Source organism: Lipotes vexillifer, unplaced genomic scaffold (genome assembly GCF_000442215.2).
Source record: "Lipotes vexillifer unplaced genomic scaffold, Lipotes_vexillifer_v1.1 scaffold784, whole genome shotgun sequence".
Taxonomy (NCBI): domain Eukaryota; kingdom Metazoa; phylum Chordata; class Mammalia; order Artiodactyla; family Lipotidae; genus Lipotes; species Lipotes vexillifer.
The window spans coordinates 698,243-721,122 of NW_006774772.1; the positions used below are offsets into that span (position 1 = coordinate 698,243).

General features: G+C 39.1%; 1 protein-coding gene and 1 pseudogene across 1 annotated transcript in view; both read right to left on the reverse strand.

Moving 5' to 3' along the window:
• Window positions 1–22,880, reverse strand: part of IL1RAPL1 (interleukin 1 receptor accessory protein like 1) — a 671,741-nt gene that overhangs the window by 453,862 nt on the left and 194,999 nt on the right. The window lies entirely within an intron of this gene.
• LOC103069059 (HIV Tat-specific factor 1 pseudogene) lies at window positions 19,850–21,355 on the reverse strand (annotated as a pseudogene).

Below are 22,880 nucleotides of genomic sequence, written 5' to 3' on the forward strand. Positions count from 1 at the left end.
TCCTATTGGAAAAGTGTCAAAGCCCAGGGTGATCCTGGCACATGGAAACCAAACTGCTACAGTGTTGTTTCTGAATGAAGATTTGTCTTTCTTGGTACCTTTAAAACACTTATCGTCCTTAGCCTTTTCCTTCTAAGATTAGTGCTACCTACCTTCACTAATGCATTCTTGTCCTGGGCTACCACCTATGTTGACATCCACAACCACTCTGACTTCTGGGTATGCAGATTGCTGCCAATGTCTAGCTCTGAAGTAATGCCAGGGGTATTCTGTCTTTCAACCTTACATCACGGGGACAATGGGTGGGGACAGCATGTAAACTCCTGATGTCTAGCTCTAGGGTATTCTCGGAAGAATGATGGATAAGATCATGCAGGCCTTATAGATGTCAGGGGTGGAGCGTGGAGCTGAACCATACTGGCTTCATCTTGTCAGCTCTATCTTAGGCCTGCAGTCCTTTCCAGGTGACTGAGCTTTAGCCTAGCTCACAAAGGAATGCGCCCAAGCCAGATGAGTTCCCTATCAACTTTTACCCTTGCCTTCATCTAAAATGAAAGCTGGAAGAGGGCCTTTTGCTGAGGTAGATGGTTAATGGTCATGAGACCCAGAAGTGGGGTGGGTGCCCCTGGTTCCAGTCTGTGTGGATGTGCTTCTCACTTGGTAGTCAGATTCCGTTTTTAACTTTGGTACCTTTAAGTCCCCCATACCCCTTTTGGCAGTACAAAGCACAGCTGTGAATGCCTCTGGATCTTCTGTTTGCCTGATCTTTCCTACCTGTATGTAAGTTACCCACAGTAAACTTTATAATTGCACTTTATGGAGTTGTCCGCTTCATTTTTCAGTCTCAAAGTTCTTTCTCCGTTCGCAGGATATTATTCAATATCTCTGCCTCCCAAGAGAAAGAAATGAACTGAATGCATATAGTTTGATGAAATAGTGGGTGATTTTTATTTTGTGCTTATATCTATTTGTAATTACTGATTGCTTAATTAATGTGACAAGCAGTGTTTTAACTCATGTAAATGTATTAGCTTATGTAACCCTCAAAACAAAATAAGAGGTAGGGGCTACTGTTATACCCACTCTACAAATGAAGAAATTGAGGAACAGAGAGATTAAGTAACTTTCCAAGTTTTCATAGCTAGCAAGTGTTAGAACTGGTCTACTTCCACACCCATGCTCCTCAAGGCTAAGCAAACTGGCTCAAATAAGCAAGCTAACAGGCTAACAAACGAATAAAACCCCTTTGAGATGGATTGTTTTTCTTCTCTGCCTTGAGTAAAATCAAATAGGGAATTCAGGCTTCTGACTATTATGCCACAAACAGCATACCTAAAAGAGCACAGCTTTAGCATCCTCTCCTATGGGGCCCTGCTTTGTGAATTGCTTCTAGACTCACATTCTCCACATTACAAGGCTGTTTTAAACACCCCAAATGCTAAAAAAAAAAATGCAGGGCATACCAAACTATTGATAGAACAACAACATGAGTAAAGCTTTTCTCTGCTAAGACATACCTGGGCAACTCCGCCATTGAGACTTCAAAAGCACTGTCCAAACATGCCCCTAGGACAAATTTCTCTGAAACTCTGGGGTTAAGACAAACCCAGAAAGCACTATTGGGTGAATACAATTCTGAACCACAGGACCTCAGGAACTGCAGAGCCAGAGAATAGGCTGTTATGTCCATGCCTGTCACATGCCTCATTAACAGGATAACAGGTATTCTAATTTCCCTAGCTTATAGTAACTTTATAATTCATCAGTATCACTTGAAAACCTATTTACAGGCTAATGTCAAACATTTTGTCTGACAAAAGAAGGGTAAAGTGTGTCTAAGAGATAAACCAATGTGGACTGGAGTGGAGCCACCAATCGCGTTTGAACACTTTGATTCTCTTTCACCATAGATATTCGGAACAGCATCAGTATCTGTTTCAAACTGGATCACTTCCCACTGGACCAATCAGATTCTGTCTCTTGGAACTGAATTTGCTTTCCCCAGTGCTCAATTAATCACTAAATGAGTTGGAACTGTAACACATAAATTTGCAAAGTACATCCCACTAGTGGATAGAAAAATGAAAAAAATCTTCAAAGTAAAAGAAGAATAAAGATGTGGAAAGGACTACATGAAAAGAAGAGAAGAAAAAGTGTTTTGCAGGCTGCCAAAACCTTTCCTGGATTATAAAAAATCACACAACCCCACTTATGATAGTAAAAAAGTAAAACCAGAGACCGAGCCGAACTTGACACTACCATTTCTAATAGTGACAACCTGACAGCAGCAGTAATTTTCCTTTGTACATGCTTTATCTTTTACAACAGGCCTATAAACAGTGATGTGCAAGTATGTTTAAGAACAGATTTCCCAAAACAACTGAATGTATGTGTGTGTTGTATGTACATAATTTATTATAAATTTTACTGATATAAAGTATGTGTAGCTGAGCAATTTACAAACAAAAAAATATACACAAATAATACTTTTATTGTAAATTCTATAGAGCCAATTGATTCCCACAGAATGTCTTAAGCATACTGGAGGGGTGGGATAGGGAGGGTGGGAGGGAGGGAGACAAAGAGGGAAGAGATATGGGAACATATATATATGTATAACTGACTCACTCTGTTATAAAGCAGAAACTAACACACCATTGTAAAGCAATTATACCCCAATAAAGATGTTAAAAAATAAAAATAAAAAGACCTAAATGTAAGGCCAGACACTATCAAACTCTTAGGGGAAAACATAGGCAGAACACTCTATGACATAAATCACAGCAAGATCCTTTTTGACCCACCTCCCAGAGAAATGGAAATAAAAACAAAAATAAACAAATGGGACCTAATGAAACTTTAAAGCTTTTGCATAGCAAAGGAAACCATAAACAAGACCAAAAGACAACCCTCAGAATGGGAGAAAATATTTGCAAATGAAGCAACTGACAAAGGATTTATATCTAAAACATACAAGCAACTCATGCAGCTCAGTATCAAAAAAACAAACAACCCAATCCAAAAATGGGCAGAAGACCTATATAGACATTTCTCCAAAGAAGATATACAGATTGTCCACAAACACATGAAACAATGCTCAACATCATTAATCATTAGAGAATTGGAAATCAAAACTACAATGAGATATCATCTCACACCAGTTAGAATGGCCATCATCAAAAAAATCTACAAACAAAAAATGCTGGAGAGGGTGTGGAGAAAAGGGAACACTCTTGCACGGTTGGTGGGAATGTAAATTGATACAGCCACTATGGAGAACAGTATGGAGGTTCCTCAAAAAAGTATAAACAGAAATACCATATGACCCAGAAATCCCACTACTGGGCATATACTCTGAGAAAACCATAATTCAAAAAGATTCATGTACCAAAATGCTCACTGAAGCTCTATTTACAATAGCCAGGACATGGAAGCAACCTAAGTGTCCATCAACAGATGAATGGATAAAGAAGATGTGGCACATAATTACAATGGAATAGTACTCAGCCATCAAAAGGAACGAAACTGAGTTATTTGTAGTTAGGTGGATGGACCTCGAGAGTGTCATACAGAGTGAAGTAAGCCAGAAATAGAAAAACAAATACCATATATATGGAATCTAAGGGAAAAAATGGTCAGAAAAACCTAGGGGCAAGACGGGAATAAAGATGCAGACCTACTAGAGAATTGACTTGAAGATAAGGGGAGGGGGAAGGGTAAGCTGTGACAAAGTGAGAGAGTGGCATGGACATATATACACTACCAAAGGTAAATTAGATAGCTAGTGGGAAGCAGCCGCATAGCACAGGGAGATCAGCTCGGTGCTTTGTGACCACCTAGAGGGGTCGGATAGGGAGTGCGGGAGGGAGGGAGATGCAAGAGGGAAGAGATATGGGGACATATGTATATGTATAACTGATTCACTTTGTTATAAAGCAGAATCTAACCATTGTAAAGCAAGTATACTCCAATAAAGATGTTAAAAAATAAAATAAAATAAAACACTGCAGAGAGTAATGATCAGTGGGGGCAAGGTTTCTGAATAAAATAGGGAAGGGACTGAGTCACCATGGTAGCTCCGTTGTCTCTCATTCCATCAAATTAGGAAGATTTTGTAAAAGACGTTTTCAGCAACATATTAAACGACAAGGAGAAGTGGCATAACAAACAGAAAAAAATAGATGGAAAAAATTTTGCACCACGATAGCATCAAAACACTTCTAAGTGAACATGTCTGCTACTACTTAATAGTTGGGCTTGGTATTAGGAATCAGTTAGGATGCATCCTAAATGAACTATTTAGTTTCAAAGATAATGCCTAAATTTACTTTAGTTGCTATTACCAAATATCAGTGGTTCCTCTGTTTAGAGAAGCAAAGCAGACTTAGAGGTTCAAATGAAAAGACTTGTAGATTATGAATGAAGAAAACCAACTACATTACTAAAACCAACCAACCAACAACAAAAGAAAAACAATTAATATACTCATGTAATATTAAAGACAGTAAAGAACAAAGAGGAAAACTTTTTCAAAGAAAAATGGAGTGTTGATTCTTAACTTCATAAATTTCTTCTCACTTTTATATTGATTTAGCTCTCCCAAAATTAGTTTATCCCCACTAGATAAGTCAAAACCCAGTGTTAAAAAACCCAACTTACAAACCTTTTGACCAGTAGAAGTCTCTATACTCCAACTAACTTTACTGAATTGTCCTTAACTAACTCTTGCTATGGTCTTGGCACAAATAGCGCAAGCTTCTCCTAGGGCAAACCTCCCCAATGGGACTCTTTCTCCTATAGTAGAGGCTTCTGATGGCACCATATGCACCTCAGCTGTTTCTAATTTACCCAGTCAGTCTAGCTTTGAGTGGGTGACTCAGAAGGCTGATTGTTTTCTTTGAAGAACCAAATGATTTTACACCAAATTCAGATTTAATAAACTTAAACGATTTCATAAAATGCTTATAATTTAAACATGAAAGGATTTCTTCATGGTCACCCTGAAAATTGCTTTCACCATTCAGAAATGAACAGCACTTATGTTGTATATTAAAATGCAAGTGAGTGGAGGAAGTCAGAAGACAATGAACAATGTACTGAAATGGTAAAAAAAAATGTGCAGGAGTAATCTTGTATCCATAAAGAATATATGATATATATATTTCTATACAAATTACCATTCTTATAATTCTCATTTCATATATTAAATGTATATGTAAAATTTCTATGAGATTCAGAATACAAATAGAGCAAAATGAAATTGTCTGGGGAACCAAACTCAACTTTTCAACTGATGTTGAGCCCATGTATATAAAGAGATGCACCTTTAAAGCACTGAAATCCAAGGCAGAGCTGGATTAGCAGAAACAGAAATCAGACTGAGGTGAAAATGAATTACTCCTATGTGTTTGAAGGAAAGGGGGAAAAAGTACTTTTTTAGTGAACCTCAAGAAATTCTTCCATAAGCATTCATTTCAAACTGAAATGTTCCAGTTTAAGGTTTCACTGTAGTCAGAATACCTAAAGAACAGGAGCTCTAACCTATCCTATGAAAGAAGCAATTTATTTCATGAAAATATCCATAAAGTATGGGAAAGAAAGCTACCCATCCTATACATCAAGTTCTCAAAAGAAACTGTGCCACCTCCTCAGAAAATGCTTCCTTTTTGTTTTCAGTCTTCCTGCTCAGAAAGACATACCAAGAAGAACAGAGACTCGAGTTTAAGAGAAAAACAAATGTGAAAGTAGACAAAATCAAATATTCCATAATGAACAACTGGGGCTTGAAATATCAGATATTAGCTACCTTTAAATAATATTTTTGAAAACATCATAATGCTTAATAAAAGGCAACTGGAGTTGAATAGACATGTTTAATGTTTCGGTGTCTGGAAACCAAAGGAATTGCTCAAATGTTATGATGAAAATACTTTACATTTATACTCAAAATATCTTTTGTCTGGGAGGAATACATATCTGTTGGTTTTTAAATTCATATGACAAGTGCGTTTCTAAAACAGTATGTAGCCAAGGCTATAAAAGGCTAACACATTGTATAGAAATGTCAAATAACACTGAACACAGCAGACAGATTCCTATACAGTCAGACAGACAAAGAGATACTTTTGAAGAAAAAAATTTTAAATTGCTCTCTTTTGACTGCATATCTAACTGCATGTCAATGTCAAGTTTCCATGAGACAGACATCTGTGAGCTTCAATTTCACATAGGCAGAATAGCAAGAAAATATCAGAAAATGTGGATGGATAAATATATATTTATAAACATATCTTTAAAATATAGGAACTGTCAAAGTGGAATATTTTAATTAGGCAGCACATGAAGAAAGTTAACTGCAATAGATTTTTTTATTGAGGTATAATTAGCATAACATTATATTAGTTTCAGGTGTACAAGATAATAACTCAATATTTGTATACATTGCAAAGTGATCACCGTAGTTAAGCCCAGTTAACATCTGTCACCACACATATTTACAGTTTTTTCTTGTGATGAGAACATTCCACATCCCTGCAATGGATTTTGATGCAAAGTTGGTAAAAACAAAAGAAAACAAAACAAAAGTTTTGGATTCCAAGCTAAGAGAAGCAAAGCAAATTATAAAGGAAAAATCCTAATTAAGGTCTATGAATGAGACCAAGAACTGGAATAAATGCATAATATTTCAGAATCAATGATAATGACAGCCAGAGTTCATTTCATTTAAAAACCTAGTACCAAGGTATAGTAAGAGGCAGCATAATTTTGAAACTAGGAGCAGATTCTGGAATTGGATCACCTATGTGTGAATCCCTGCCCATGTTAGCTGTGTGAGCTTGGGCAAGTTACTTAACCTCTCTGTGCCTTAGTTTCTTTATCTGTAAAATGTGGATCACAGCAATATTCTACCTCACGGAGTTATTATGAAGATTAAATAATTTAATGTGCACAGAGGACTTAGTATAGAATCTGACACATAATACTACTTGATAATTGTTAGTTAGCTAGTTTTAAAATACCGTGTTTACTAAGAATCTTTCATTTTAGCTATTTAAATAGGAATTTCCATCTTTGGAAAAAAAATGTCTTCAATAAACTACTCTTGCAGTAAAAGGCTACTAGTCAAACCAGATGACATAATCAAAGTCACTCCCACCTATAGCTTTCATTAATTGCAGACAAAATACCTAGTAAAGATAGTTTAAAATTTTAATAATTATCTTCAAAATATAACTATATAACTTTTCTAGGATAGTCACTGCAAAGAGCTATGGAAATAAATAAATGAATGAATGAATGAATGAATGAGAAGGCCTAAAGAAGCTCCATCTCTGCATCAGCTTTGGTAGTTTATGGAATGGAATGTGGAACAAAAAAGAAAGGTGATCTGAATATTGTTGTTGTAGGCACAAACTTTGTAATCATTATAAGCAACCGCCATGTATTAAATACTTATGAAAGACCCTAGAGATACAAAAATGTTATTAGACACTTTCCCTGTCCTCAAGAGCAAAGTAGTCTAGATGTGGAAACAAAACACATACATACACACATAATAGCTTCCGTGAGCAGTGCAGAGCTATTGGAACATAAGCTACTACAAGAGTGTTGTCATTAACAGCAATGGAACTGGCTTTCATTCATCTCCATGTAACATTTTAACAGAATATAAGGGAATATGTACATCTATTTTTCCTCATTTCCTCTTTATTATACATCTATAAGGTAGTCTTAGCCCTATTTGATAGAAGGAATTGAGATCCAGAGACACTAAGTAATTGATCATGGACACTTAAACAAAAATGGAAGAGCTGAAATACGAAATCTGATCTGCGCTATAACATTATGGATGTCGTATATGTTAACAAGAAGAGTGAAACTGATGGCTGAATTGTCCTGGTCAAAGTTATCTGTAGGATGCATGATAAATGCATTAAATACCTATACAATTCTCTTAGGGTCATAAGACTATAGCATCGCTGATTTACTTCCCAGTGAAAACAATTGCACACATGCACACACTGAGTAAAAAACACTGCTGCCATCCCCTAGTAAGACAGTAATGGGAATGACGTGACACCAAAATGATTTACAGATTCATTCCACATATGATATACTTCCTCTACACTGACCTTCCCTTTTTTGAAGATGGGAGGTTGTAATCATTGAGTTTTACATACCTGCAGGTCCAATGTGCAGTGTTTATGAATTAGCTGAATACAACATGCCTCTGAACGTGAGCTATTCAGCCTTTGCCCGTTCTCTGTTCCCTTACTAACCTATCCTTTCACACTCAGTTTTATGTGTTCACTGCCAGGAATTGGATTAACCGTTGAACAGCTCCAAGTACAGAGGGTCTTCCCTACCATTCTGGCATCAGGAGACAGTAGTAGTTTACCTCAAGTAGTGAAAAGGACACATGGAACTGGAATAAAGAAGACATGAGTTCGAATCTCAGCTACACTCTGAACTAGCTGTATAACCATAGACAGGTTACTCAACTTCTCTGAGCTTCAGTTTTCACATCCGTAAATCAGGAATAATGATATTTGCCTCCCTGAACATTGAACAGAAGGCTGTATATTAAATACGTCTCTATGCACTAAGTACTCTAAAAGAGCTGATTTACTTTCCCATCTTCTTTATGGTTAGATAATGTGACAGCAATCATTTTAATCACATGAAGTTGTATTTCAATAGCATGACTTCACCAAAAATATATAGATTAAAATGCCATGTTATGTTGCTGTTTTAATGAATGGTACATTGAACATAAGCAAATCACATCTTATAAATGGACAAAAGTTCAAATTATTTCTTGGATAACAAAAAGCTTCACCACCAAATACACAAATATTTGTTCTTATAATCACTGTCATGTTTTTGTTCAGTTCTGAATATCCAGTTTCTCTGCAAGAAATTTACAAGTTGTCATATTAATTGTTTTCAGAAGGGACATAATGCAATTGGTGATCAGAATACATAAGAATTGAAGATAAATTAATTGGGAAACTTGGGATCATTGTTAAAATGAACTTGTGTGGTAATGTCTTTCTGACTTTTAAGCAGGAAACTTTTGTCACTGATACTTTTTACTTATGGGCTAGTATTTGCTCTGAAAACAAAGTACTTGCCTATAAAAAGAAACTAATTAATGAAACAATTGTGTATGAAAATATCAGATTTAACAGACATGTGCTAGTTACCATGTTAGGGTTTTTTTTCAACATATGATATCTTATTTCTCATTTTATCCTCACAAAAATGAATGAAGCAAAAATTATTCCTATTTTACAGAAGAAGAGACTGAATTCAGAGAAGCTAAGCTATTTGCTCATAGACATTTAGTGAGTTTCTGGTAGTGCCAGAATTTAACCCCAGAGATTCAAACATCAAGCATAGCATCCTTTACATTCTATGACTACTGCTATGAAAATCAGAAATGCAGTACTGCGTCAGACCAGTGATTTATTCAGCTCTCAATGCCAGTACTGCGAGTTACAGTATAACATGGAGGCCAAGGTAAGAAGCTGGTACTCCAGGACAGAGATCAGCCCCGGGATCAAAAGTCAGAAGGCATACCTGATTGAGCATTTGAGAAAAGTTAGTGAATTAAACCAGGCAAGCACACACATGTCTGAAAACACACAGGACAAAGCATGACAGGCCAGACCAAGCAAAGATATGGGAACTAGAAAGGTCTAAATCCTAGAGACTAAGGCAAATATGCAGGAATCTGGAAATTCACAGAAACCAAAGGGCCAGGCTCAGTATTTAGGAGAACAGACATAGGGTACCAATAACAAGGCAGGTTCAAAACCAATGCAGCCCATTTCCTGGCCAGGTAGCTTCTTATACACTTTAACCAGGACAACAGATAGTTGTTGAAAGAGCCTCTCTCTCTAATACTGATCTCAAATAACAGTTTGAAAGTTTTAAAGCGTATTCTATCTTTCATATCTAATACCAATCAAACTCTTTTTTTAATCTAAAAACCATAGGGTGAAAAAAACCAATCAAACATTTAGACTTCTATCGGTTGCATAAAGACCACTTGAAGAAAGAATTAAAAAGCACACATTTATAGGAAATTCTGAAGCATTTCTGAAAAATCACAAAGCTTGCATTTAGGCTCAGAGATGATTAGGCAAAAGGCATTTCAGGATGCTGGGAAAAATCTGCCCTTAACAAAAGGTACTTGTCTCTAAAGGAATAAGAGCTAAAACGCCTTGAGCTTACTGTACTGAGAGCACAGACAATGACATCATAGATACAGCATAAAACACAAAGCACTTACTGCTTAATGTCATCATATGGAAGCACATTTTGCTGAGGTAAATATAATGGATGGGAACACTTTCTCCTTAATTACATGTGTTACAGGGACAACACGCACTATGAGAAATGCTGATCAGTGAATCTCAATGGAGCTCAATCTGCCCATTTCTCAGAGCCACGTCTTTGCAGTATACTTGATAAAATAAAAGTACCTTGTCTTTCGTCCATGTCATAATCAGAGGTGCCTCACACCCTCCCCTGATATAAAAAATATGGCTAGGTTAGGTGGGGCAACCTAGCCAAATGCATTTATATCTCAAAATTCACATTTCTTGGGTCTTTGTTTAGAATAGCACACCCTAAATGCCAACTCCTTACCCAGGCTTTCCTTCCACTAAGGCTTGGGCTCTGAGCATACTCAAACTGCCTTTTCCACGTCCAAGTCAGCATGGCTCTTGAGCTTACAACAAAAACAACAAGCATAACAGCTACTAATTACTGAGCATTTACTATATGTCAAGCATTGTGCTATGCGCTTTATCTCACAGAAATAAAGGCAGTGTTCTTGCTGCTGTCAAAGGCCAACCCCTCCATTTATGCTCTGGATTCTATCTCCTCCTGTTTTCTCTTCCTTGATCTCTCCTTCTCTAACAGATCACCTCTGCTGACATATGAACATGTGCTAGAATTTTCGATATTTTAAAAAAGAGATCCTTCCTTGATGACACATCCAGCTATCATCCTCATTAATCTATGCTTCTTCATAACCAAACTTCTCAAAAGGGTCAAATTCAACGGATATTTCTGCCCTCATTTTATACAGTTGACAATGCCCTCCTTCTTGAAACCTACTTAAAAGGTAGGTTTCCTTCTTTTATTTTTGCCATACCTCTTAATCTCCTTTACTGGTTCTTCATTATCCATACCCCCAGAGACTGATCCTGGACCCCCTCATTCCTTCTCTTTCTAAATTCTCTCTCTTGGTTATGTCATCCAGTATCATAATCTTAAAAATATAGTATATTGACTACTCTCAAAAGTATATCCCTGGTCCATAATTCTGTGAACCCCAGACTTGTAGAAAAACTGCCTAATTTGAAACTTTTATATTCATATTCCACAGGCACCTCACATTTACATCAAAAACTAAACTTTGCCATTCCCCAGACTTATGCCCAAGTCTACTCCTCTCCCAGTTTTCTCCATCTCAATAAATGGTACCACTACAGAACCAGTTGCTTAACCTAGAGACCAAGGTATCATCCTTTATCCCAATCTCTACATCTATCATCTTTACTTATTTACTTATTAGTAGTAGTGTTAACAACACTTGTATCAATAATAAGAGGAGATAGCCCTTCTTGAACACCTAGTATGTGCCAGGCACTGTGCTAAGTGCTACAGCTGTATTAATTCATTTAATCCTCATACCAAGCTTTTGAGGTATGTACTATCATTATTCCCACTTTATAAATGAGAAAACTGGAGCCACAAGATGAAATAAGTTGCCTGAAGCCACACATCTATTAAATGATAAAGCTTGGATTTGAATCCAATGCATCAGGCTCCAGAATCCATCCTTTTAGCCACTACACTAGGCTGCCCTATTTCAGTTTGATGTACAATGTGCCTCTGTATTTATTAGATTTTTTGGATGGGCAGCTGCCCACTTGCTTAGGGAAAACAGCCTTCAACGACAATCTCCCTGTGATTCAGTTAACCTTCTAAGATATACATTACTACTTATGTAGAAAGTTAAGCTCAAAAAGGTAAAGTAACTTGTTTAACAACATAAAGGTAGTAAGTGTTGGAGTTAGAACTTAATCCAACTCTTCATGAGTCCAGAGACCAAAAATTTAACCACCAGACTATACTCAACCTTGTTGAGTTTGCCACACGGACAGATTTAAACAGCCATCATCCATTTCCTCATCACCACACCTCAGACTATCAAATCACAGCCAAGCTCGTATGGTACAAAGACAACTTTGCCTTAGGATCATAAAGTCATTAGCAGCTATGCTCAGTTTTAAAGCCATATTTCTTTGTTAGCCATTCTGAGAGACATGAGGCCATCCTGGGAAAGAAGGACTAGTAGAGAATAAGATGAACAATGAAAACACTCTTTGTCTATAGGGCTGGCTGTGAGGCTTCCTTCATGTACAAAGATGAGAGTATTGACCCACCATCAGTAGGGCGGAAACTCAGGAATTCTTTCTCTAATAGCAGACATGGAAAGCGAGTATACATCTAGTCACTTTTGGGGGGGTTCCCCTGAAGAACTTCTGTAAAATAACCTCCAGGGTAAAGAGCACTGACTGGAGTAATGAACTAGAGTTACACTACAGTCCATGGGAAAATCAAATCCATAGCTCTGGCCAAAGTATGTTAGAGAAAAGTCATACAAGTTATATAAAAAAAGCTATTTTTTTCCAAGCTGGTCACATGTCAAAGCACAGAAAGAGTAAAAACATACAGGGGCTCTAGGAGATTGGCTACAGGGAACCATTAAAATTTTATCTATAAACATGAAATCTAACTAGCATGGGATTAAATTTGAAGGGTTTTTTCCCAAAACAGAAATTCTGCCTCCAAAATGTATATATGCTGGACCTGACTCTATTTATTCTATGAATTGCTCAGTTAAAAACTTATATGACGTCAGTAGAAGGACAAAATGAAAAGCACAGGAACCAAAAACAATAGGAAAAAATAGGAAAGGGGGAGGGAGGGAGGGATGGAAGTGGCCCAGAATGAAACAGAAGGACATGAAGCAGAGGACAGAGGAGATATTAAACAATTAGCTTTGGCATTAGAAAGCTAAATGTAAAAACATTTACAAAATTGCTTACATGGACTTTATCTTATACTACATCTTAAGTCACAGAACTCTAATGCAAACACACTGCATGTGCGAAGCAAGATGTATTCATATGCACTATAAATCATAACGAAATTATTTTAAATAGCATGACTAGGCTCTTAAGGTATCTGTTTCTGATAATATTTACATAACAGTTTTTACATCTTTAGAAGGGCATTGGCTCTCATTCAGTGTTTCCTGGCCCATGTCTCCTATGTCATCTACAGACTTAGCACCCAAGTTTGTCCATATATGGTTACTCGGTTCTTTGTAGATGGAAGGGCACCACAAGCCAAGGAATACAGACAGCCTCAAGAAGCTGGAAAAAGCAAAGATACAGACTTTCTCCTAGTGCCTCCAGAAAGGAATGCAGACCTATACACACCGTGTTTTATCCCAGTGAGACTCATTTTGGACTTCTGGCTTCAAGAACTGTAAGATAAGAAATGGGTGTTTTTTTAAGCCACCACGTTTGTTGTAATTTGTTACAACAGCCATAGGAAACAAATACATTTCCTTTCCCATTTCTTTGATTTCTAAGCCCTTTCTCTTTCTCCATTACTAATCTCATGCAATTTTTTCAATGGGAATATCAGCAACTCAATCTCTTATCTTGGTTTACCAAGCACAGGCTGCCAAAACCAGGGAATGTCTTCATCTTCACACACAGCTCCTCTCTCAGCTCTTGCCATTTAGTTACAACAATCCAAAGACCTGATGGATTAACCTGTAGCCTCAAATGACAACTGTCCCCTTCATTTATACCATATTCCAACTTTCTCATGTTATTGTCCTCCTACATTATTGTCCTCTCTTCCTCCTGGGCTGCTTCAGAGGGTGAAAGAACAAAAAAGGGATACAACCACTCATGTTGGTTACCTGGCTTTCACTTGCCCTGATGTAGAGACAAAGCAAAGGCATACTTGTATAATGGAAACTGCCACACAAAGGGACAGAATTTGACATGAAGAAATGGATGTTTCATCTAAATCTATGCCGCCTCACTGGTTTACAAAGAGAAAGACAAATGAGGGAGGGTGACGATGGAAGAATTATTATCAAAAATTCTATTACCCTCTGAAAGGCAGGTAGGAATCCAAAGGTCTTCCTCTATGTACAATAATATGACAGGTCTCATTAATTCAATCAAGTGCCACTGAATGGCTAAACTGTATGCCTGCCATTCTGCTCAATTCTAACGGTGATAGAAATTAAGTAGGGTCATAGTCCCTTTCCAGTGGGAGTTTACAGTCCTATCCTGTTAGGGTAACAAAATCATCATCTATTAAAGAATTGGAAACTATCCCAATACAATATATTATGAAGAAATAAATCTTATGATTCTTATTCAATGAAGTATACACTACAGAGAAAGGTGAGATCAATGAAGGCCAGAGTATGTGGAGAAAGCTTCTTAAATTGGTGTCCAGATGAGAAAGCCACTTTTTTGCCACTGACTTCATTTCTTCAGCATAAGTGCTCTTTGTGAATGAGGATGAAGATGAAGATATCTGTAAAGGTTCATTCCTAGGTCAGGGCTAGCCCATAGGAGTCACTCTGCTTTCCCCGCTACTGAGAGCAGAGTCTTTACTCCTGGTACTCATTCTCAGAGAGACAGCTAGGATAATGGAATAAAAGAGATGGGAAAAAATGGAAAGAGGCAGTAGGTGAAAAAAAAAAACAGAGTCTAAATAAAGCAAAGCTAGAAACAGAGAGAAAGAAAAAAGTGGCATCCATCAGTCTTCAACATGACAATTATAGGCTCCTCGTCAAAGCTCATAGAACTGAGGATAAGAGAGTCGTGAGAACTAAGCCTAACACCTCCCCAAATGCTGCTTCAGTGGCACAAAGACACAGCTCTAGTTTTCTTCCCTCTCTTGCTCTTGCCCACCAGGAGCTTAAGGACACCCGTGGAAGATGTATTCCAGATTGCTGGCAGCAAAACTCACTGACATTGGGCCTTGTTCTCCAAACCGTCAATACTATACCCAAGATAATAATAATGAAAAGAAGCTAAATGTGACTCTATCATGACAGGACTGACAAAGTGACCACATCTTAAGTGGTAGCCTGTAATTTACAAAAGTCTGGGAGGTATACAACTCTGGCCCAAAGAACATGGCATACAGTAGATACTCGATATATGCTTGTCGAATGAATGCTCAAACGAGTGACAGTACAACATAAGCTCGAGAATATGGAGACTTTCTAGTATAATACCGCTAATAATATGAACTTGCTTTCAATGAACGTTCACGGGACCCGGGACACTGTGTCCCACAAAGGATATTCTTAGGCTTCCAGTTCTTGCCTATCTCTTCAGTCTCCACTGATACCATCCTCCCATGTGCTCACCAGGCTCCACTGAGCTTCTTTCACATCCCCAGATGTCTGCTGCTTTCTGCCACCTCAGGGCAGTTGCATATGCTTTTTTCTCTGTCCAGAATACAACCTCCTCTCCTCACCCCACCACCGCTGACCAGCTCCTACTCACCCCTGAGGTCCCTGGATTTTTCAGTCTCCTGTTTGAACCACTATATAGTTTGTAATGTTCATGTAATGAAGAAAAACAGTTGATGTCAGGAAAGGTCTGTAATAGCACGTCCTTAGTGTCACTGTCATAGTTGGAAGAATAAGCTGATCAGACCATGAGTCTTGCCCATTGTACTAATTCTTAACTTTTGTGCCTAGTGTAGCCTAGTGACAAAGAAAGATACAACAAAGGTAGCTTAAACAGAGTTGAGAACTACTCGTTCTCTTTGATTTTTATTCTACAGTCCAAGAATCAGTCCCATTCCTCCCTGCACATTCCCTCCTGCAGCACATTTCCCACCACCACACTATCAATCCCCTCTCTATATTCTGACCCCATTCAAAATTCAGAAAATGAACCTGATGAAGTAATGGAAAAGTAACTGAAACCCCAGAAGAATGGGGCAATGAGTGTAATTTTGTTTCTATACTCCAGTCTCTTCCAAGGCAAATGAACCTATGGGCCACCTACTATCAGAATCTATCCCAAGTACCCTCCCCATCGACGTGCCTTCACGAAACAGAGTTTACCAGCTATAGCAGCATAAATGCTGATGCTTTTGTTAAGGCAGGAAAAAAACCTACTGTCCTATTTGCTTTCATTCTCCACTAAGACTCCACTAGAAATTCATTCCTTGGCAATACTCTCATTGTGGTTGTAGTGGGAAAGACAGCATGGCCTCCACGAACCTCATGATGCACAGTGGTTTCTCTCTCTTTGCTGTGTGACAGGAAAGATCTATAGGTCAGTTGTTGTTTTTTGGTCCAAACTCAAGCATGATAATGAGATGCTAATGTAGCATAAGTAAATCCCTAATTTATGTCATTAATAGAAATATAGACACTGACATATTGTAAACACTAATAGTATAAGGGCCCAGCATGCAGACCACCAAGAGGGTCTCCTGGGGGTCTAGGAGCACAGGCTGAAAATGACTGAATGTAGCATATTTTGTCATTCTATATTCCTTCTTCAGAGGGTGCTATTTGATGAGTGGTACAGTTGCCTCTTGAAATGAAGTTCAAAGCCCTCAGTTGCATTTCAAGTTTCTCAGTTGCCATTTGCGTTGCCCTTCCTGCCATCATCATAAACTGTATTTATTTCCTTCTCAAACTCATTAACCTATGTGAGAAAAGAGACATTTCTTATTAGTGCAATTGCAGAACTGACAGAAAAGGGGGCCAGAAAGGCACCAAGATTCTATCTGGGCACATGGCTCGGGTTCCTGCCGCAAATGGCTTTCAGTCTCTCAGTCATCAGATCCTTCACTGCCCGTCTGCTCCTCCTTCAAGACTGTAACCAGAGAGAACAGACCTTCTCTGAACTACTAGACAAGGTCAACATTCTTCCATTACCCCACCCCCACCATGGGACCCAGATACTGCTTTCTTCTGAGTTACTACTGATGATTCATTAGGACCCCACATTGCACACTAACAGGCTTAGATGAAGGTCTATTATCCTTTATTTCCAAAACTAGCTGCTTTGCCCATGTTCTCTATCCATTACTCTTAGCCACCTCCCAAACTCTGTTCCCTCAATAACCTGGTTCCGTTTTACTGGCTCTTCTGCCAGTGCTTTTCAAACATGTGTCGGCCCTTGCCCTTGTCCCCCAAAACAAGAAGTGGGAAAAAAACACATTTGGTTTGATTCCGCTGCCATTTTAGAAATCAATTATTTTTCTCATTCCGTTCAAGACCAAACTTGTGAAAATTTTTCTCTCAACACCTCCATTTTCTCAGCAGCCCTTTGCTCCTTAATCTCCTATCTTCTGTCTTCCATGATCATCAAAACACGGCAATTATTCTCTCAAAGGTCACGTACGACCTGCTCTTATCACTGTCTTTATTGTTAAACTCTGTAGTTTTCCCTGAGGTTGACCATCCCCCCTTCCTGACTCCTCTCTTCCTCGTGTTTTGTTTGTTTTGGTAACTGTCCAATTCTGGGTTTCTCCTTCCTTTTCTAACCAGTTATTAAATGTCTCCCCACTGATTCTTTATCTCATCCATGCAGGTGGGTATTAACTAAAGTTCCCTGTTCAGTCCTCTGTTCTTTTTGCCTCTAGCATTTTCTTGCTGAGGGGTGGGAAAATTTGATATAAAGCCAGAGTGGCAAATTCAAGTGCTTACAAGGGCCAGACAGGTAATGTAGATAACTGAAGAAAAAGATGGATGGGTGTAAGATACAAATAGGGAGTATAGGATGCTGGGGGTAAACTACAGCATTAGCTTCTATTTCTAAGGCATAGATGCTATACAGCCCCAGCCAATGTGTGCCGGGTTGGCCAAATGTGTCAGCCCTGCCACTTTTTCATCAGAAATCTGAGGTCTGGATCTTTCTGCTAATTCTCAAAATTTCCAAACGTCAGTCACTGATTCATTTTTTTTAATGATGTAGATTGTAGCAGTTAGGATTGACTGGGTTATACCGTATTTACACACGACCCCAGATTCTCAGCTTACAGCAAAAGGTTGTTCCTTACCCACATTATAATCCCATCACAGGATAGTTGTATATCTGCTGCACATCATGTTTAGTCTGGGACTCAGGCTGACACAGCTACTCCTATATTCTACTTCTATCTAGAATATTGATAAACAAACTCGTAGCAGAAGAAAAAGAAAACCTGGTGAATCATGCACTGAAACTATGTACTTATCTCATGCTTTATAGCTCCTCTCGGGAATACCGCACATCACCTCTGCACACATTCCATTTGCCAAAACGAGTCACGTGGCCAAGGCTGACTTTAATGGGAAGGAGGAGTTTAGTCCTCTCCCAGCGAGAGGCGGCAAGTATCTGTGATCAACAATACAATCTACTCTACTGGCCAAACACAACTATCAGTGGTCCATTACCAGTTTGCAACCTCTAAAGTTCAGTAAAGAGCAAGGAACAGAGCCCCAGGAAATATGATTTGTCATTGCCACTCAGGACCCTGGGCAAGTTACTTCACCAATTGGTCTCACCTGTAAAAGGAGGGACTCAGAATAGATGATATTTAAAGTCTCCTTACAGACCTCCTATACTGAGTGTGTGAACAGCTCTGTACGGATAGAAAACTACTGAGCCTGAACCTGCAAAACTGCTTTCATCCAAGTCCCAGTACTACATTTTCTAAAAATAGCTGCACATTTTTACTTACATATCCAAGCACCAGCATCCAGCAAGTCTTTTTTTTCCCTAATGAGAAAGCACCAATGCAGTTTACTTTAATTCTTCTAATTTATGAGAGTAACTTCTTAATGCTACATCAGAAGTCAATTCATCAATACTGAATTTGGAAAGCACAATCAAGAAAGACCCAAATTTTTATTGGGACTACACAACTTAGCATATACTAGATACCATGATTCTAGAACAAAATCAAAAGCAAAAATCTGAAATATGCATGACACAAGTTCTTAAACTCCAGGGGATCCATGAACCACCCCAAACTGTATACAAAAGATTGTGTAGTACATGCATAGATTTTTCTGGGTAAAGGTCCTGTAACTTTAATCAGCTTCTAGAGGGGCCCAAACAGTACACGGGAGAATTCTGATTTCCTCTGTATTTTCAGTAATGGAAGCTGTGGACCGTGGGAAGTTTACTTTTGCTCGTTTAAGACTCAATTTTCATGGCAAGAGGGTAGAAAAGAAAAATCAAAGTAACTTGCGAGGACCGGGCAGGGAAAAACTCCAAAGTGTTCTTTACTTCCTAAGTTTTAGTAACATGTTCTGGTTTAGAGAGGGGAAATGGGGACATCAGTGGTAACATCATAAGCTGAAGCAAGGAGACTCCTACAGGGATTTTTCAGGTCCTTAGAAAAACCAAACTTTAGTATGGATAAAGCAATAGCAAGAATGAAAAATGCAATTGAACTCAGGTCTAATTTTCTGTTTCTGCATAGTAACAACTTATTTCTGATTTCTGAATATCAAAAACTTCAGTCAGAATACTTTAAAAAATATTATTCTGCATGCACTTAACAAATATGACAAAAGACAAGAATCCAGTTGTCTTGTTCACATATATTTAAAATGGGCCAGTACAGACAGTCACGGACACTTCACTGCATTGATCTGAGGGCATCCTACCTCCATGCATACGTTCATGTAACACTACTAGTAATTACCCTGGAGCAGAGGCAAGACGGAGATGGAGGAATCACCCTACAAAGCAAGTTTAAGGGATTAAACGTCATCATCGTCTTCATCGTCTTCATCGTCATCCTCATTACTGAGGACAAAGCTGCTGCCTGTGGACAGGGGCCCTTCCTCCTTAACATCCCCTGAATCACCCACAGTCCCTCTCTCATCGGAATCTTCTTCCTTCTCATCTGACTCCTGGACAAACCCCTTCTCAGAGCCGCCTTCATCAAACATTTTCCCAGAGCTGTCACCTTCGAATTCTGATTTTTCAGAATTATTTTCTTCTACCTCTTTTTCAAGAATGTTTGCATTAATTTCCTTCGCAGAGCCCCCTTTCTCAAGGCCGTTCTCATCAGGATCTGTTCTGAGTCTCTTCTTTTGGGGCTCTCCTTCTGCACCATTCTCTTTCGACTCTTTTTTAGGACTACCCTCTTCATGCTCTTTCTCGTAGCTGCGTTCTCCGGACTCTCTGTCGGGGCAGTCGTCTTCACGCGCTCTTTTGGGACAGCCTTCCTCAAACACTCTTTCGAGGCAGCTCTCTTCAGATTCTTTTTGGGGACAGCCTTCTTCAGCCTCTTTTTCAGGGCCACTTTCTTTGGCATCTTTTTCAGAAGCAGCTTCTTCAAGGTGTCCCCCAACTTCTGTTTTTTCAAACTTCTTTTCATCTGTAGGTTCTTCAAATTCCATTTCAGTTGCGGCTTCCTGAACATCCGTCTGAGATGTGCAAGGGTGAAACATATTTCTGATGGTGACACCTTGCTCGTGGCACATTCGGGATGGGCCAGCTCTTCTCTCAGGCTCCCAATCCAATTGCTTCTGCCGCAGAGACAGCTTTTTCTTGTAGTCTTTGCACTTCTTTTTCTTCTTTGAGGCGTCACAGTCCCCTTTCGGTTGAAACTCTGCCACCTCCACATGTAATCTGTAGCCTCTAATTTCATCATCATCCAAAAGTTTTAATGCAAGTTCCGCAGACTCTCTCTTCAAATAACAGCAAAGTCCATCTCCTTTAAAATTTCCTTGATTATCTTTGTAAAGCTTGACCTTAAATTCCTCTGTTTGAGGATCTGTCATAATAACGCCAAACGTGGACATGAGCTGTATAAATTCATCCACTGTAATATCTGGAGGCAAACCAGAAACATACACATTTGTGTCTCTGCTTTCATCAGGATGAAACCATCCTGATTCACCCTTTCTCTTTTCTCCCCTCTTTTTGGTATCACTGGGTTCGGGGGATTTTCTTTGCGGAGGTTCCTCTGCAGTCCTGGCGCTGACATCTTGGACATTCGCAGTAGAACTAGACGCAGCATCGCTGGAAAAGCCATCATTGGCCTGAGATGTAGCAATAAAATCTTCAGTGATCTCGGGGAACCAAGCCTTCTTGTCCAGGTCCCACTCGTATGGGGTGTCAGTCGGCTGCTGCTGGACAGAATCGTTTTCTCCACCGGGATCTTTCTCGCTGTCGCCGTCCTCAGTGCCTCCGTACAATTCTTGCCTTCGCAACTGCTCATCAAACTCGTCGTTCTCATCCAAGTTGTTGCCGCTCATGTTGCCGACTCAGCCCAGGTGCAGTGTCCGGGAGAGCGAAGAGGCCGAAGGGACGCTGGCTCGCCCCGCTGGGTCTTGACACCGCCGCTCGATCCACAACGCGGCGGGAGCGGGCACAGGTGTCCTGTCCTCCCCGCCGGCCGATTCTAAGATGACTGCGGGCCCCGCTGCAACGTCTGGAAACCGCGTGACAACGGAGGCCCGCTCACGCTGACGCAGCCGCCATTGTTGGCGCAGCCGCCATTGTTGACGCGTCGCGACATCGCCATCCAGCAAGTCTTAATCCAAGCTGCTGTTCACGCCAACATTGATTTTCTTATCTGTAAACGGTTCCACTAACAATCCAACTAATATGTTTGGAATCATCCTTATCTCTTTCATTTCTTTTATTTCTCTAGTCCTCCATCTCCAGCTAGTCATGAAGCTCTAGAAATACTGTCTTCCTGATATTTCTTCCATCCATCCCTTCCTTTTCAGTCTGATTGCTATCAATAGTATCCATGCCTCTCATCTAGTCATATCTGAATAGCTGACCTGGCTTACTATCTTGGCTCTTGCCACTCCTATTTCTGAAGCATTAGTGCTGTCATACAATCATCTCCTTACCCCATCCACGTAACTCCCACAACCTCACCCCTATTCAAAACCTTCAGTAACTCGTTGCTGCCTTCAGGTCAAAACTCCTTCACCTGACATTCAGGTTGCCTTCAGTAACTGACTATATAACTTTAAGCCATTTAATAAACAGAGGCTCAACATCACTAATTATTAGAGAAATGCAAATCAAAACTACAGTGAGGTATCACCTCACACCAGTCAGAATGGCCACCATCAAAAAGTCTACAAATAACAAACGTTGGGGAGGATGTGGAGAAAAAGGAACCCTTTTCACTGGTTTCATCCCCACTATTGGTGGGAATGAAAATTGGTGCAGCCACTGTGGAAAACAGTATGGATGTTCCTCAAGAAACTAAAAATAGAACTACCATATGATCCAGCAATTCCACTCCTGGATATATATCCAGAAAAAAAATGAAGACACTAATTTGAAAAGATACATGCACCACAATGTTCACAGCAGCACTATTTATAATAAAAGAAGCAACCCAAGTGCCCATCAACAGACTACTGGAGTAACATGTAGTATATATACAATGGAATATTAGTCATAAAAAGAATGAAATACTGTCATTTGCAGCAACACAGATGGACCTAGAGAATACTATGCTTAGTGAAATAAGTCAGAGAAAGACAAATACTGTATAACACCACTTAAATATGGAATCTAAAAAGTAATGCAAATGGAAATATATGCAAGACAGAAACAGACTCACAGATATAGAAAACAACTAGCGGTTGGTTACCAAAGGCGAGAGGGAATGGGGGAGGGGCAAGATAGGGGTATAGAATTAACAGATACAAACTACTATATATAAAATAGACAAGCAACAAGGATATACTGCATAGCACAAGGAATTATATCCATTACCTTGTAATGACCTATCATGGAGCATAATCTGCAAAA